Genomic DNA, 14,764 nt, shown 5'->3' with positions numbered 1-14,764 from the left:
GGGTCTGGAACACATGACTTATGAGGAGAGGCTGAGGGAGCTGGGATTGTTTAGCCCGCAGAAGAGAAGAATGAGGGGGGATTTGATAGCTGCTTTCAACTACCTGAGAGGTGGTTCCAGAAAGGATGGTTCTAGACTATTCTCAGTGGTAGAAGAGGACAGGACAAGGAGTAATGGTCTCAAGTTGCAGTGGGGGAGGTTTAGGTTGGATATTAGGAAAAACTTTTTCACTAGGAGGGTGGTGAAACACTGGAATGCGTTACCTAGGGAGGTGGTAGAATCTCCTTCCTTAGAAGTTTTTAAGGTCAGGCTTGACAAAGCCCTGGCTGGGATGATTTAATTGGGGATTGGTCCTGCTTTGAGCAGGGGGTTGGACTAGATGACCTCCTGAGGTCCCTTCCAACCCTGATATTCTATGATTCTAATGGGTCTTTCTTTTCTGATCTTTTCTAAGATCAGAGATCAACAAAGATTTTTTAATTCATTTTCATGCATTATCCCAGAGGTTATTCTGGAAACAGAATGGATTCAGAGACCGTTTCAGCAATGAACTCAGGTTTTGAAATTACATTCAGCACTCTTTTGATGGGTGGCAGGACTCTTCAGAAAAAAAAATTATTCTTCCCTATTTTAATTTCTCCTTTTTTCAAGCTGTCATAAGAATTCCCTCCTTACCTTGCTTAACACTGAGAATAGCAACTGCAGTACTTCTAGCAGCAAGCTTTCTATTTGCTGCACAGACCTTATTTTACCAGGATCTTTTTAATCCCAGCAGTCTCTCTTGCTGTTTTTTTCCCTTGCCTTTTTGACATGTTTCATATGAACCTTCAGATCTTCCAATTTAGTGGCTGCTATAAAAGGCTTATGTGGTAAGGTTCCTACTTTGGAAAATAAGGACTTGAAAACAATTGTCTTTATCTGTTTTCCATTCCAGTATTTCCAGTGCTTATCTGATGTATAGCTCACTTGGAGCTGAGGCAGTGGCTGGTGAAGTGAGGTGTTTCATTGTCTATACCGAGTGGAGCAGCAGCACAAAGGCCCCTAAAACTTCACAGTAAACAAGCCTGAACTCCTGGTATTTAGGCTTTCCCTTTGTTCCAGTTGACCAAAGCCATTGGGAGTACTGTATTTTTGGGAATGGCTCCCCAACACACCATGGACCCATGCCTTTGAGAAGGTGCTCGAACTGTAATTACTGCCTCATCTAAGTTCTGTCTCTTGGTTTCCTTCTCTTCGGAACAGGGAGTAACCCCACTTTAAGTAATCTCATTCCTGTTCAGTTTGTTTTTAACTAACGCAGGCTTATATAATACAATCGAGGGTCAAATACACATTAAAACACCTCAGTCTAATGTCACTGAGAAGTCTTGTTAAGTACGGATAGTGGGCTAGTGCTCCAGGTTGGACAAACTGCTTGTACAAAGCTGGAGGTGGGGGAAGGTCTCAGCCCAACTTTGCAGCCACTGATTTCAGTTGGTTCAGCGGTAGGTGACACCTCCAACAGCTCCTCTAAACTGTGCTGGCTGCTATTGGTTGCCAGGGGCTGTTCCAGCAGGTGGGAATCCTTGAGGTACAGGGAGATCCTGGGTGTTCCCCCACTACTAAAGGAAGGGAGGTGGGGTTGGAGTAGCTCTACACCACCTGAGAATTCCTCTGTGCAGCATTGCCCTAATCGACCAGAGAATCTGGCCTAGTACCTGCAGCATAGACAAAAGATGCCATCTCTGATCCCTTGGCTGACCAAAACTGCCTTATGCTCAGTGATCTTTCATACTGTTTTTCTCACCCTTCTGCAGTCAGATCTTTTGTTCCCATTCACATTTCACTTCTACTAATTGTAGTCTGTAACCTATCATTTAAATCAGCTTCTGTACCAGATGACTGGAGGATAGCTAATGTGCGGCCAATTTTTAAAAAGGGCTCCAGAGGTGACCCCGGCAATTACAGGCCTGTAAACCTGACCTCAGTACTGAGCCAACTGATTGTAATATATATAATAAAGAACAGAATTGTCAGATACTTAGATGAACATAATTTGTTGAGGAAGAGTCAACATGGTTTTAGTAAAGGGAAATCCGGCCTCACCAATCTACTAGAATTCTTTGAGGGGGTCAACAAGCATGTGGACCACGGGGATATAGTGTACTTAGATATTCAGAAAGCCTTTGACAAGGTCCCTCACCAAAGGCTCTTACGCAACGTAAGCTGCCATGGGATAAGAGGAAAGGTGCTCTCATGGATTGGTAGCTGGTTAAAAGACAGGGAACAATGGGTAGGTATAAATGGTCAGTTTTCAGAATGGAGAGAGGTAAATAGTGATTTCCCCCGGGGGTCTGTTCTGGGACCAGTCCTATTCAACATATTCATAAATGATCTGGAAAAAGGGTGAAAAACAGTGAGATGGCAAAATTTGCAAATGATACAAAATTACCAAACATAGTTAAGACCCAGGCAGACTGTGAAGAGCTACAAAAGGATCTCTCAAAACTGGGTGACTGGGCAACAAAATGGCAGATGAAATTTAATGTTGATAAATGCAAAGTAATGCACATTGGAAAGCATAATCCCAACTATACATATAAAATGATGGGGTCTAGCTGTTACCACTCAAGAAAGAGATCTTGGCGTCATTGTGGATAGTTCTCTGAAAACATCCACTCAATGTGCAGCAGCAGTCAAAAAAGCAAACAGAAGGTTGGGAATCATTAGGAAACGGATAGACGGTAAGACAGAAAATATCATATTGCCTCTATATAAATCCATGGTACGCCCACATATTGAATACTGCGTGCAGATGTGGTCACCCCATCTCAAAAAAAATATATTGGAATTGGAAAAGGTGCAGAAAAGGGCAACAAAAATTATTAGGGGTATGGAACGGCTTCCTTTTGAGGAGAGATTAATAAAACTAGGACTTTTCAGCTTGGAAAAGAGGCATCTAAGGGAAGATATAATTGAGGTCTATAAAATCATGACTGGTGTAGAGAAAGTAGATAAGGAAATGTTGTTTGCTACTGCTCATAACACAAGAACTAGGGGTCACCAAATGAAATTAATAGGCAGCAGGTTTAAAACAAATAAAAGGAAGTATTTCTTCACACAACGCACAGTCAACCTGTGGAACTCCTTGCCAGGGGATGTTGTGAAGGTCAAGACCATAACAGGGTTCAAAAAAGAACTAGATAAGTTCATGGAGGATAGGTCCATCAATGGCTATTAGCCAAGATAGGCAGGAATGGTATCCCTAGCCTCTGTTTGCCAGAAGCTGGGAATGAGCGACACAGGATGGATCACTTGATGATTACCCGTTTGGTTCATTCCCTCTGGGGCACCTGGCACTGGCCACTGTCGGAAGACAGGATACTGGGCTAGATGGACCTTTGGGGCCCATTAGGGCCATTCTTATGTTCTTAAAATTAGTTTCTAAATTTCTAGAAAAAATTCTAAATCTAGTCTACTGGATAAGGAGACAACTTTGTGTAAAGGTAAAATTAGTGAGAGCTCAACCATGAGCTGGCCTATGTCTGTGCTGCAGAGTAAGGGAATGTAAGGCAAGTGCATCTCTGTTCATAATGCAGGTGGAAAGCAATAGCTTCTGGCCACTAGTCCCCTTCCTGTATAGGTGGGCATATAATTAATGGGTCTAGCCTTGGCTTCACACCCTCTCTCTCAACTCCAGTGTTAGTGCTGCACTCTTCCCCTGTGCACATTGCTAACCTAGCCCTAAGCAAGCTAGTAAGGGAAATGAGAACCAACTCTTCAGTGCTATTGCTATAATAAATATAAGGGTGTTCTGAGGTAGATTATTAAGGCAGCTATGATGTTCAGATATGAAAAGGTTTAAAGAGATCACCTCGATCGTGTCATTCTATTCAGGAAGATAGTTGGAGTGCTTGGGGTCAGTTTAATTGCCCACTGGACTAGGGCTTGGAAACAATAAGTGGGCAGTAGAGAAAGAGGTCAGCGGTAAGGAAGGAAAGAGAGACTGTTGCAGCTTCAAATCACTTTACCAAAATTAAATTCAATTATTTTAAATTTTATGAGCTGCATGAGATGAAAGGCATCCGTTTCTACTTTCAAGAATGCATTTTCCAATGCAATGACCCATAGGCTTGTGTTCAATTATTTATCATGATGTATCAGTAGCTATAGAGGTTCAGATCAAGTATGCTAACGGAAATATTCAAACAATATGGGAACTTAAAAAATGAGGTGGAATGAATCATTGTTAAGTAGTGTTTTATTCTCTCAACTCTGTTAACTCTCAGTAGTTTTCAAGCATTCCATGTTGATATATTTGTAAAAATATTTGACTGTGCCTGTTGCAATGACGTTTGCCTTCCAAGTTACTTCCTCAGGGTCAAATTCATGAAAACAGCAAAATCGCCCTGTCATATAGTTGCATGTAAACACTGCAAAAGCAGCATTAACCAGAGCCCATGTCTTATCTGCCTCATGCACAGCTTTCTCACCAAGTTATCTCCTGTCATTTGCACTGGACAGAGATATGATAGGCCAGACTAGGGCACGTACACACTAAAATGTTCAGGCCTTCCCCTCAAGCCCTATACCGTGCTCCTTGCTGCTCCAGCTGCGGTGGACTGGCAGGTGTGGATGGGAGTTCTTTTCCTAGGTTTTTTTTTCAGTGTATCCCTAGCTCAGAACAGAATGTGGCTCTGATGTCGTCTTAATCTAACCTGTTACAGTAATGTCAACCTCAAGCATCCAGAAATCATGCATTCTTTTTATTTGTTATTTTTGAAACCTTTTGGGTCCACTTGGTTTATGTTTTCAGTCCTCTTTGTGCAGCCATGAGGGCTACCAACCTACTTTTAAAAAAAATTAAAGTTGAGACTGGTGATGAAATCACAAGAGTTAGCAACATTGCTGTTATATACCAATGTCTTAAAAATGAGCAATTGGTTCAAAACAGTAGCGGTTGAGTGGGGTATATTATCTTAAAAACGCTCGAATTTACTGAAACAAATAACAGGAGGAAGTAAATGTGACTATTACATAGGCATCCTATAATTATGGCAAATAAGTGGAAGCTGAGGTAGAAATCTCAGATCTAGGGTTTCATTAAGAGAATAACCACCTCTGTTCACTGCCAGCATTGCTTATCACTGCCTGTTGACTATTTTATAACCACAGAAAGCTCTGTGACTTTAATTGCTGGACTCTGATTCTTTTCCAGTGCCTGATGTTCGTGCTAAGGGGCACCAGGCAACCCAAACTGCAGAGGTGTACCTCTCTTTTTGGTCTGAGTAAGCCCTTGCTGGTGTGTTTATTTTACTTTTTTGTTAATCTCCTTCCACTTGACTGTGTGTGCAACGTCTCTATCCTCTTGGTAAGGTTAACATTCAAAGCCTCCTCTGAGATCGCTGTCAAAGCTGCTGTGTTGATTGGCAAGCCTGGGGTGCTGAAAAGTTGTGCAGGTGGCAAGCTTTGCCCCAGAGACGAAGCACATCACCTCTGTGCCTATTATTTTGGTTGGAAATACGTAACAGAAGTGGCAGCAATAAACAAATTACATCATGTCCAGCGTCAGCAATTCTAAATGCTAATTGTTCCTGTTCATGGATAAACAGGAGGATTTTCTTCTAACAAGCCTGTAATTCATCTTTTTTTTTTTTTTAATCGCAAGGTCCATGGGTACTTTAATTATGAGTTTATTGTAGTTTATGGTTCCTTCATGTGGTAACTTTTTAGCAATACCTTGCCCATGTTGCTGATTCTTGTTTATTGTCAAGCCAGAGTCATGCTATTTTGTATAAAGACTTAATATTGCTTTTTGCCCGTAAAAAGAAAGATAGAGCTAGATCAACTTTTTATAAAATGTTCATAGCCATAACAAAAAAGTGGCAGCTACTGTAGCTTCCCCAAGTCAAACCAAGACCTAATCTGACAGCATCATTCATTATTCACTGTTCCTGAAGTAGATGAAATGATTGTGTATGAGTCTCCTTATTTATAATAACATTTGTTTTAAATCATGTCAGGCTGGAAGATTTAATTTTCAGGAGAGAGCTGTTATTAAATAAAGGTGCAAAGAAAGTGATTAGTTACAGTATTGAATTATATATGATTTACTGAGTGTTTGCCAGAAACACTGACTTATTAGTCCATTTTCATACATCTATAAAAGTTTTTTTATGAAGGGTATTCTTCATTGCTGAGCTAACTAAGGTCACATTTGTATTAGTGTTTAAATTCAACAGAACAAAAAAAGAAGTATGAGTATGACAGATGTACTATAAGAGCTTAAACACCTGTTTTCTGTTAAATGATTTAAAGGATTTTGAAAGAATCAGCACAGGGCAGACTTAACACTTGTGTTACAAATATAATTCTACTTTAGAATTCTCAATCATCCCATAAAGCTGATTGTTTAAAACCTTCTTGTTTTACTCTAACTTTTCCTTTTTCTACTGAGAAATTGCTAGTTTTTATTGGCCTTTTTAAAATTCTGGAACATTCACACCCATGTATTGTAAATAATGTTGGACTGCATATGTAATGAAATATTTCATTGTATGAATACTGTTGTTCCCCCGCTGAAAATATAATTTGTTGTTATGATTGCTCACTGCACCCTCCAAAGGGAAAAAAAATCTTCTAGGCCCCTTTGAAAGTGTGAATCTGTGATAATGCCTCAGAGATCTCTGTCTTTCCAGATGGAAGCATATTTCCGTTTACTTTTCATCCTTGTGGCTGATATAGTTTCTTCTTGGTCTATGAGAAATGATAGCAGGAAGCATTAATCTGGAAAGAAGCAACAATTTTTATAGGGTTACTGCTTTTTCAATAAACTGTAATCTGTGTTGTATGTTATAAACATAATACCATACGAGTGCTAAAGCTAAACTGCATTCAAACTAGTCTGTAATATAACTTAATCATATATTTTTCAGTCTTCTGCTAGGCAGTTAACCTCATTATTATGGCACAAATGTTTGAGACAAATATCCATAAAGATAAATAATTGTGGGCCAGATTCTCACTTTACTATGTGTACACTAAGCAGAGCAGAAAGCGGGATTGTCAGGGAGCTATAGGGTGACCAGACAGCAAGTGTGAAAAACCAGAACAGGGGGTGGGGGGTAATAGGCACCTATATAAGAAAAAGCCCCAAATATCAGGACTGTCCCTATAAAATAGGGACATCTGGTCACCGTAGGGAGCTGCTCCAAACTGTGCCAGCTGGAAACAGTCCCCAAGGTGCAGTTCCCCTATTGAAATAGCCAACAGCACAGCACGCTCTATTCTGAATTACCTTACATCACATTGAACACCACCATCCCCCTTTCCTCCCTTTCAGGGATAGTGCCCTAGGAGCCAGGTACACCCACTATGTGCCTGCTGAGGACTCTCCCATGCTGGGAAAAATCCCCAGTTTGGAGGATCTAGAGCAAATGAGGGAACCAGAGCTGTTAACTGTAAATGAGATTTTAAAACATAACTTAAATGTATTGTACTTGTGCAATACAATAGAATCTCAGAGTTATGAACACCTGGGGAATGGAGGTTGTTCGTAACTCTGAATGTTTGAAACTCTGAACCAAACAATATGGTGATTCTTTCAAAAGTTTACAGCTGAACATTGACTTATACAGCTCTGAAACTTTACTATGTAGAAGAAACTTTCCCTTTACTTTATAGTATTTGCTTTTTTTTCTTTTTTTTTTTTTGTCTCTGCTGCCTGATTGCATAGTTCCAGTTCTAAATGAGGTGTGTGGTTGACCAGTCAGTTTGTAACTCAGGTGTTCATAACTCTGAGGTTATATTGTAGTATAAATTTGTACATACCATGTTATAAATAATATTTTAAATAAAATTAACATAAGGAACAATATTAACAGTTTTTAAATAGCTGATATTGGTGAATAATTTATTTATTCACCTATATGATTAATTTATTCGTATACAATAAATAATATATTTCTTCTAGTAATCAGTGTATATTATTATGCAGATATCACAGCAAATAGCAAATTCTTCAGCCAGCAGGAAAATGTAACTCTTATTTAAGTTTACTACAACTTTTGGTTGGTCCATAGATAATATCACTAAACAAAAATAGATCACACAAGTTTAGTGGACAATAACTCCAGAAATATTATAGTCCAATCACATTCACAGTTGCTAACTGAAGTCAGCTATGTTTTTACAAAACATTCCAGTCACCAGATGGTAAGGGTCAAATTTTCCAAGTTAAATATGCTCAAATATTTGTGCATATCTAACTTACGTCACAAACATCATTTGTATTTATTTATTTGTATTGCAGTATCACAATGAGACCCCACTCTGGTCTGGGCCACACTGTGATAGATACTCTACAAACACAATCTAATCTAAAACAAGACACAACACATTGATTGGGATTGAAGGGGTAATAAGGGAAACAAATAAGATTGAGGATTTACATATGTTCATTCATTTATATCCTTTTCTGTGGCACTCATCACCATAGTATCTGAGTGCCTCTCAAAAAAATGAATTTCAGCTTCAAAACACCCTTGTCAAGTAGGTAAGTAGTAGTATTTCCATTTTCAGATGGGAGGCTGTATATATGTATACATATAAAGGGAATCTCTGTATAAAAGTAAATCCTACTGGCCTCTACCCAGAATCTACAATAGCTGTTTGTACAAATGCATGGCTAGTTAGATTCTTAACTGTTTGCTTGTGCAAATAGCTGGTTGGTATGTAAACACAGTATTTGCCTATACAAATTATAAATGTAGAAATTATTACCTATTGCCTAACTTCTGAAAATCTGGCTCTGTGGCACTCAACACATTCATTTTGTCATTATTTTAAAATAAATGACAATGAATTCACCCTGTCCCTATGTAAGTTGTTTAAATGGTTAATTATCCTTATTTAAAAATGTGTGCCTTATTTCTACTTTGAATTTGTCTAAGCTTCGTCTTCCAGCCATTGGATCTTGTTATGCCCTTGTCCGCTTGATTAAAAGAGATCTGTGGTATCCGAAATCTTGACCTTTATTTAGGTACTTATAAACCGTGATCAAGTCTATGCTTAACCTTCTTTGGATGAACTAAATAGATGGATTTTCTTTAGTAAGACAGCTTTTGCAGTCCTCAAATCAATCTTTTTTTAAGCCCTTTACAGTTTGGCAGGATCCACTTTGAAGTGTAGAGACGAGAAATGGACACAGCATTCTAGTAATGCTCATACTAATGCCATATGCAGAAGAACTACTCTGTACTTGATATTCCCCTGCTTATACATTCAAGGACTGCTAAGAGCTCTGAATCTCCATTGGTCTGGAAACTCATTTTCAGTTGGTAATCCCGTGTGATCCCCAAGGCCCTTTCAAGGTCACTGCTTTCCAGGACACAGTCCCTCTTCCTGTAAGTGTGATCTACACTTTTTGCTTCTAAGTACCTGACCTTGCATTTGGCTATACTGAAATCTATGTGGTTCAAATGAGTCCAGTTTACCAAGCAATTCAGGTAGGTCTGCAGAACTGACCTATCATTAATATATCATCACTAGAAACAACACCATTCCCTTTTGACATCTGTCATTTAGCCAGATTTTAATCCATTTAATATGAGCTGCATTGATTTTTGTAGAGTGCTAATTTTGGTTCAGAATATCATGAGGTGGTGATACTACTAATGTTCCCTAGCTCTTTATGTAGAAGACTAAGAGTATTATGTCAAGATTTTTGTTGTCATCCAAATTTGTAATCTTATCATAAAATGTGATCACGTTTGTTTGGCAAGACCTGTTTTCCATAAAGGCATGTTGATTGGCATTAATTATGCTACCATTCTATAATGCTTTATTGATTACATCCCTTATACTCCTTTCCATGATTTTTCCCAGATTTTAATGTCAGACTAACTAGTCAATAGCTACCTGGGTCATCCCATTTACCCTTTTTAAATATTGGCGCAACGTTTTCTTGTTTTCCAGCAATCTAGATTTCCCCCAGTGTTCCACAATAATGTAAATTTCAACATCATGGGCTCCGAAAATCCCTGCCAGTACCTTTAAAAATCTTTGATGCATGTTACCTTCATCATGCAGAATTTAAAATGTTTAACTTTAGTAGTTGCTGTTTAGTAGTTACTTTGGGGATAGAAAGTATTTTATTGTCACTATAAGATGTGTCTACATTGTATTGTTTCTTTCCAAACAAAAGACCAAAAATTTTATTGACTAATTCTGCCTTTTCTGTGTCATTACTGATGATTTTACCATCTATATCTAGTAAAGGACCTATTCCATTGCTAGGATTTCTTTTGTTCCTGATGTGTTTTAAAAATTATTTTTGTTGGGTTAATTTTGTTTGTCACATCTTCTTTAAAACAAAACTTTTAAAAATCCACAATGTGAAGACCATAGAATCCTCAGTTCTTGGACTGTGATAGACTTTTCCTTACTTTAGGCCTACTTTAACAGTAAAGAAACCCTTTTTAGTAGTTTTTTTTCCGGGGATATAAGCTAATGCTAGCCCTTTATCGCAACACATGTATTTAGTGTACGCAACTTAAAATAGTATTACTACCAACCTTATTCAAAACGTTGGTGTTTGCCACCTTGAAGAAGCATATACACTTATTAGGATAATGTTTCAAACCAGGTTATAAAACTGAAGTTGTGGTAGTAATGGTATCTTGTTTATTTCTGAGCACATAAATATTTGACTGTTTTTAACTTTGACAGTATTTCTGTATATTAATTATTTTCTTATGTTCCTTTATATTGGTCTTTAAAATTTTATTTTGACATTGGCAAACTGAATACACAAATGCCAACAGAATTCCCATATTGTGTTGAGAAGCTTTCTAAGACCCTAAGAGCTTGAATTGCCGCTGGCTCTCTTTTGTACTATCCCATAGGAACGCTACTTGCAAAAATCAGAACATTTTTCTTGCTTATTTTTAAATAATATTCTAACAAGCTTTAAAAGTTTGCATCATGAATTTCATTTTCCTCTCTCTCTGGTCAAATAATAGTGTTATGAATCAGTATGGAAATCCTTTTAGTTTTATTACCTACATTAGAAAAGAGTAAATTACCCAATGCTTATTTTCTTTAAAAACTTATCTAATTTAAAGAATATACCTCTTCCATGTTGCCTGGTTTGAAACGTAGGGTTGGCAGCACCAAACATTATTATAGTTCCTGTATTTGTTACTTTTGTAAAAAGAACTGTATGTGTACTTGGCAACATTTTGCAAGTTTCCTTAAGGCTTTTTACTACATGTATTCATTGTTGCTACTAATTGAAAAAGTAATAGTTACATGCTTGCCCCTTGTAATGTATAGCCATGTGCTATCATTAACATAAGCGCTGCCCTTTGACCCTAACTGCTGCTAGGAATCAGAATATTGTGTTATATTGGAATGTAGTATTTAATAACAAAGTTCACAATGTAAGAATAACTTGAGGTTTGGTTGGTTGGTTTTAATTTTAAAAGGATAGGATACTGAGAAAAAGTGTGACCTGTTAACTCTGTTTATCATACACCTTCTGTAACTGTTGGCAAAATATAGAGTCCTGATATGTGCTGTGTAAATATTTTATGAAGGAAGCTTCTCCAGCAGAGATGTTAATAATTTAAAATATGATGTATTACATACAGAGTTTTAGACATAGACATTTAGTAATACATTTGTATTTTGTATGAAAGCCTAGTAAATGGCTCCCTTGCCACATATTTAGTGTAAGCATTGAGTTTGCATGCTTTTCTTCACAAATTATGCGCACATAAAATGTGTCATAATTAACTTAATTGTTTTTAAAAAACTGTGTTCCAGGGTACACCCAGAAATGCCTAAATGTTTGTTTTACAGAAAGCTGAAGTGTATGTATTATAATACTGTAAAACTATTTTAACCCTGCAAATTATGTCAAAATGTTCTGATCAGGGGAGAAAGTAAAATTGAACTCTTACTGGTATGGGGGCTGGCTCCGCCCGTGCCCCCAATGGAAGGGCCAGGGCCTCAGGTGGAATGGGCGGGGCTGGGGGGGGTCAGCATCTGCCCGGGGCTCCAGTGTCGATTTAAAGGGCCCAGGGCTCCGGCCACTGCTTTTAAATCGCCAGCCGCAGGGCAGCTGCTCCTTATGCCCCCCCACCCCACCCCCGTTGGTGGCCCGGGGGTGCAAAAGAGGCAATGACTTTAAAGCACTGCTGTTGCAGTGCTTTAACGTCAGCTGTATGGACCAGTACCTGCTGCCACTTTTTATCGGAACGCTGTACCAGCCCGTACCACCTTACTTTCACCCCTGGTTCTGAGGATAAATATTCACAGTATAATAATCATACCGGGTCAGCAGATTTGATAAACTAGCTAATGTTAAAGAAATACATAACTCGACTAGTCAGTTTGCCAAAATACATTTTAAAAATTTGTTTTTAAGTCTTCTTTGCCAAGTCTGATGCTTTTGCCACCATCACATGTACGTCTCTTGTAACTTCTTGTCCTTATATGTATTCATTGTCCCATGGAGCTTTTAAATGGGGACATGAGTTTCCTAGACTGTGTGGAATTAACCAGAAAGAGCATCCAAAATAAGTAACTATGTCCTAGTATGTCAGTATACTTTAGCCAATTCATATATATGGAATATGCTGTTCCAGTGCAGGAGTGCATGAAAAATATGTAAAGTTCAGATTTAAATCTTTTCTTTTCTGAAATTCAGGATGCTGTGCCATTAGGTTAGCACTAGTTCAGTCTCTCTGCATCAGACAATGTTCTCCATTTATACTTTGTTAATGAGTGCAGACATTCATATTTTAGTACCTGATGCAGATGAAAGAGACAAAATGTAGAGTTTTCCCCTAAATTAGAAAACTCTCTGAACTAAAGTTGATTAATAGTCATTCTAAATAAAAGTGCTGTCAGAAACTACCATACAGAACTGAAAATTAACTCACTTTAAAAAAATCTCTTCCAAAGCTGTCATTTTCATAATTTAATAAAGCAATTGTTTGGGGGGTAGGAGAATATTTGCCCAGTTTTGCTGCTTATGAAACTGGAAAAAAAATCACCCAGCTAATTTACAGTATTGCAACACAGAGTAAATTGATAAATCTTTTAAAGTATTTCTCGGGCATATTGCTGTAATATCTGTGTTCTGTATTGTGTTGAACAGCACAATACTAGGAGGCAATAGGAAATATAGCAGCATAACTTTTACAATTCTACTTTTGATGTATTGTATTATTTAAATCAAAGACAATGTGGTCCAGAGGATACTGCAATGTGCTCTGGGTTTAGGAGGACTTGTGAGCCTCTATGGGGCCCCTATAGGTATGTCTCACTGCAGTGGCTGGCCCATGTCAGCTGATCCAGGCTTGTGGGGTTTGGGGTCGGGGCTGATTAACTGAGGTGTAGACATTTGGATTCAGGCTGGAGCCAGAGCTCTGGGACCCTCCCCCCATCATGGGGTCCTAGACCTGGGCTCCAGCCCAAGCCCAAACATCTACACCTCAGGTAATCAGCCCCTTAGCTCAAGCTCCACTAGCCCAAGACAGTTGTGAGTATGCTCAGGAATTCACCCCTGTGGAGCTCACAATAGAGTTGAGGCCTTATGTATGGGGCTGGGAGCCAGGAACACTGCTGCTACTCTGAAACCTGAGTTCTGATCTTGACTCTACCATGTGGCCTTGAGCAAATCATTTAACCTTTCTGCCTCAGGTTCACTGGCTTATTACCTACCTCCAGGGTGTTGTGAGGCTTAATTGGATAATGTGTGGATAGCTTCTGGAAAGTGTTGAGTATTCTTGTTGTTAAAGCTCACAAAACCTTTATTTTAGACTGCAAAGGTGAATCGAACAAGAACGGTACCAGAAGTTTCATCCATTTTGGCTCAGAGCCATTTACTGTTCCTGAGTAAAACAGTATAATATCTAAAGCTGTAGCATCCCCCAAATAACCCTGTTCCAGGTTTTGCGTGAGACCTAGTGCAGTTCGGAATCAAGAATTTGGGAGTTTTCCACAGTTGAGCTGCAGGTGAACCTCCTGCCAGAATGGATGTGTTCAATAAAGCTACTAGTTATTGAATCTTAACACCAAGTCTTAGTTTTCAGGGTAATTCTAGGCTCTCAGGAATCAGAGACCCACCATTATGATTTTTAACTTGTTAATAAATTAAAAATGTGTGTTGTACACCTGAAGAACTGACTCGAGGGTATAGGGTTTGGCTACATTGTGTCTCCTCTTTATGGAAAACAGTAAACAGACCACAGGGGGTGTTTCAGTTCAGCAGCTTTGCTCTCTGTTACCTTCTTGCTCTGCAGTATCTGTTTCTCCCTTCAGACGTTCGGTAAACAAACACCAATCACTCTCATAGATTGCATTAACTCTCACAGACCGCCCAGCAGTCCTCAAAGTCTCACAAAGGTTGTAACATTTCTTTAATCTTAGCTAGCTTACTTTTCCTGTGGCTGCCCAGTTTCCATGCAGTCGTCTAGTCAGATGCTCGCTTCATTGCACAGTGCCACAACTACCTTTTCCAAATGAAAATCGGCTGGGCCCAGGGTTAAGGTATCACCTATCTAATAATCAGAAACATCTTCAGGGTTTTGTTATTTTACTGTGTATTCAAAAGTTGAATGAAACAACAATTGCTGCCTGTCTGTTTACCCACCTTCCTCTGTTCTCCTCCAATTTTGTTAAATTCCTTCATGCAACTTTTCTTTCTTCAAGACTTTTCTCTTCCAAACATCGTTCTCTCTCACTTTGTCTTCTTTCCACTCCATTTCCTTCCTCC

The 14,764-nt window shown here is 38.7% G+C and overlaps 1 protein-coding gene and 1 long non-coding RNA gene across 15 annotated transcripts in view; one reads left to right on the top strand and one right to left on the bottom strand.

Annotated features, from left to right (window-relative positions):
- Positions 1-14,764, top strand: part of PARD3 (par-3 family cell polarity regulator) — a 650,009-nt gene that overhangs the window by 588,021 nt on the left and 47,224 nt on the right. The gene's annotated exons all lie outside the window — the stretch shown is intronic.
- LOC140907749 (uncharacterized) overlaps positions 655-14,764 on the bottom strand; it is a 38,593-nt gene continuing 24,483 nt past the window's right edge. For all 3 annotated transcript variants that reach the window (XR_012157606.1, XR_012157608.1, XR_012157607.1), the window contains one exon: positions 655-6,765. This is a non-coding gene — a long non-coding RNA (uncharacterized lncRNA). The remainder of the gene's footprint in view (positions 6,766-14,764) is intronic.

Source organism: Lepidochelys kempii, chromosome 2, assembly GCF_965140265.1.
Source record: "Lepidochelys kempii isolate rLepKem1 chromosome 2, rLepKem1.hap2, whole genome shotgun sequence".
Classification (NCBI taxonomy): Eukaryota; Metazoa; Chordata; order Testudines; family Cheloniidae; genus Lepidochelys; species Lepidochelys kempii.
This window is presented reverse-complemented; position numbering and strand designations above follow the sequence as displayed.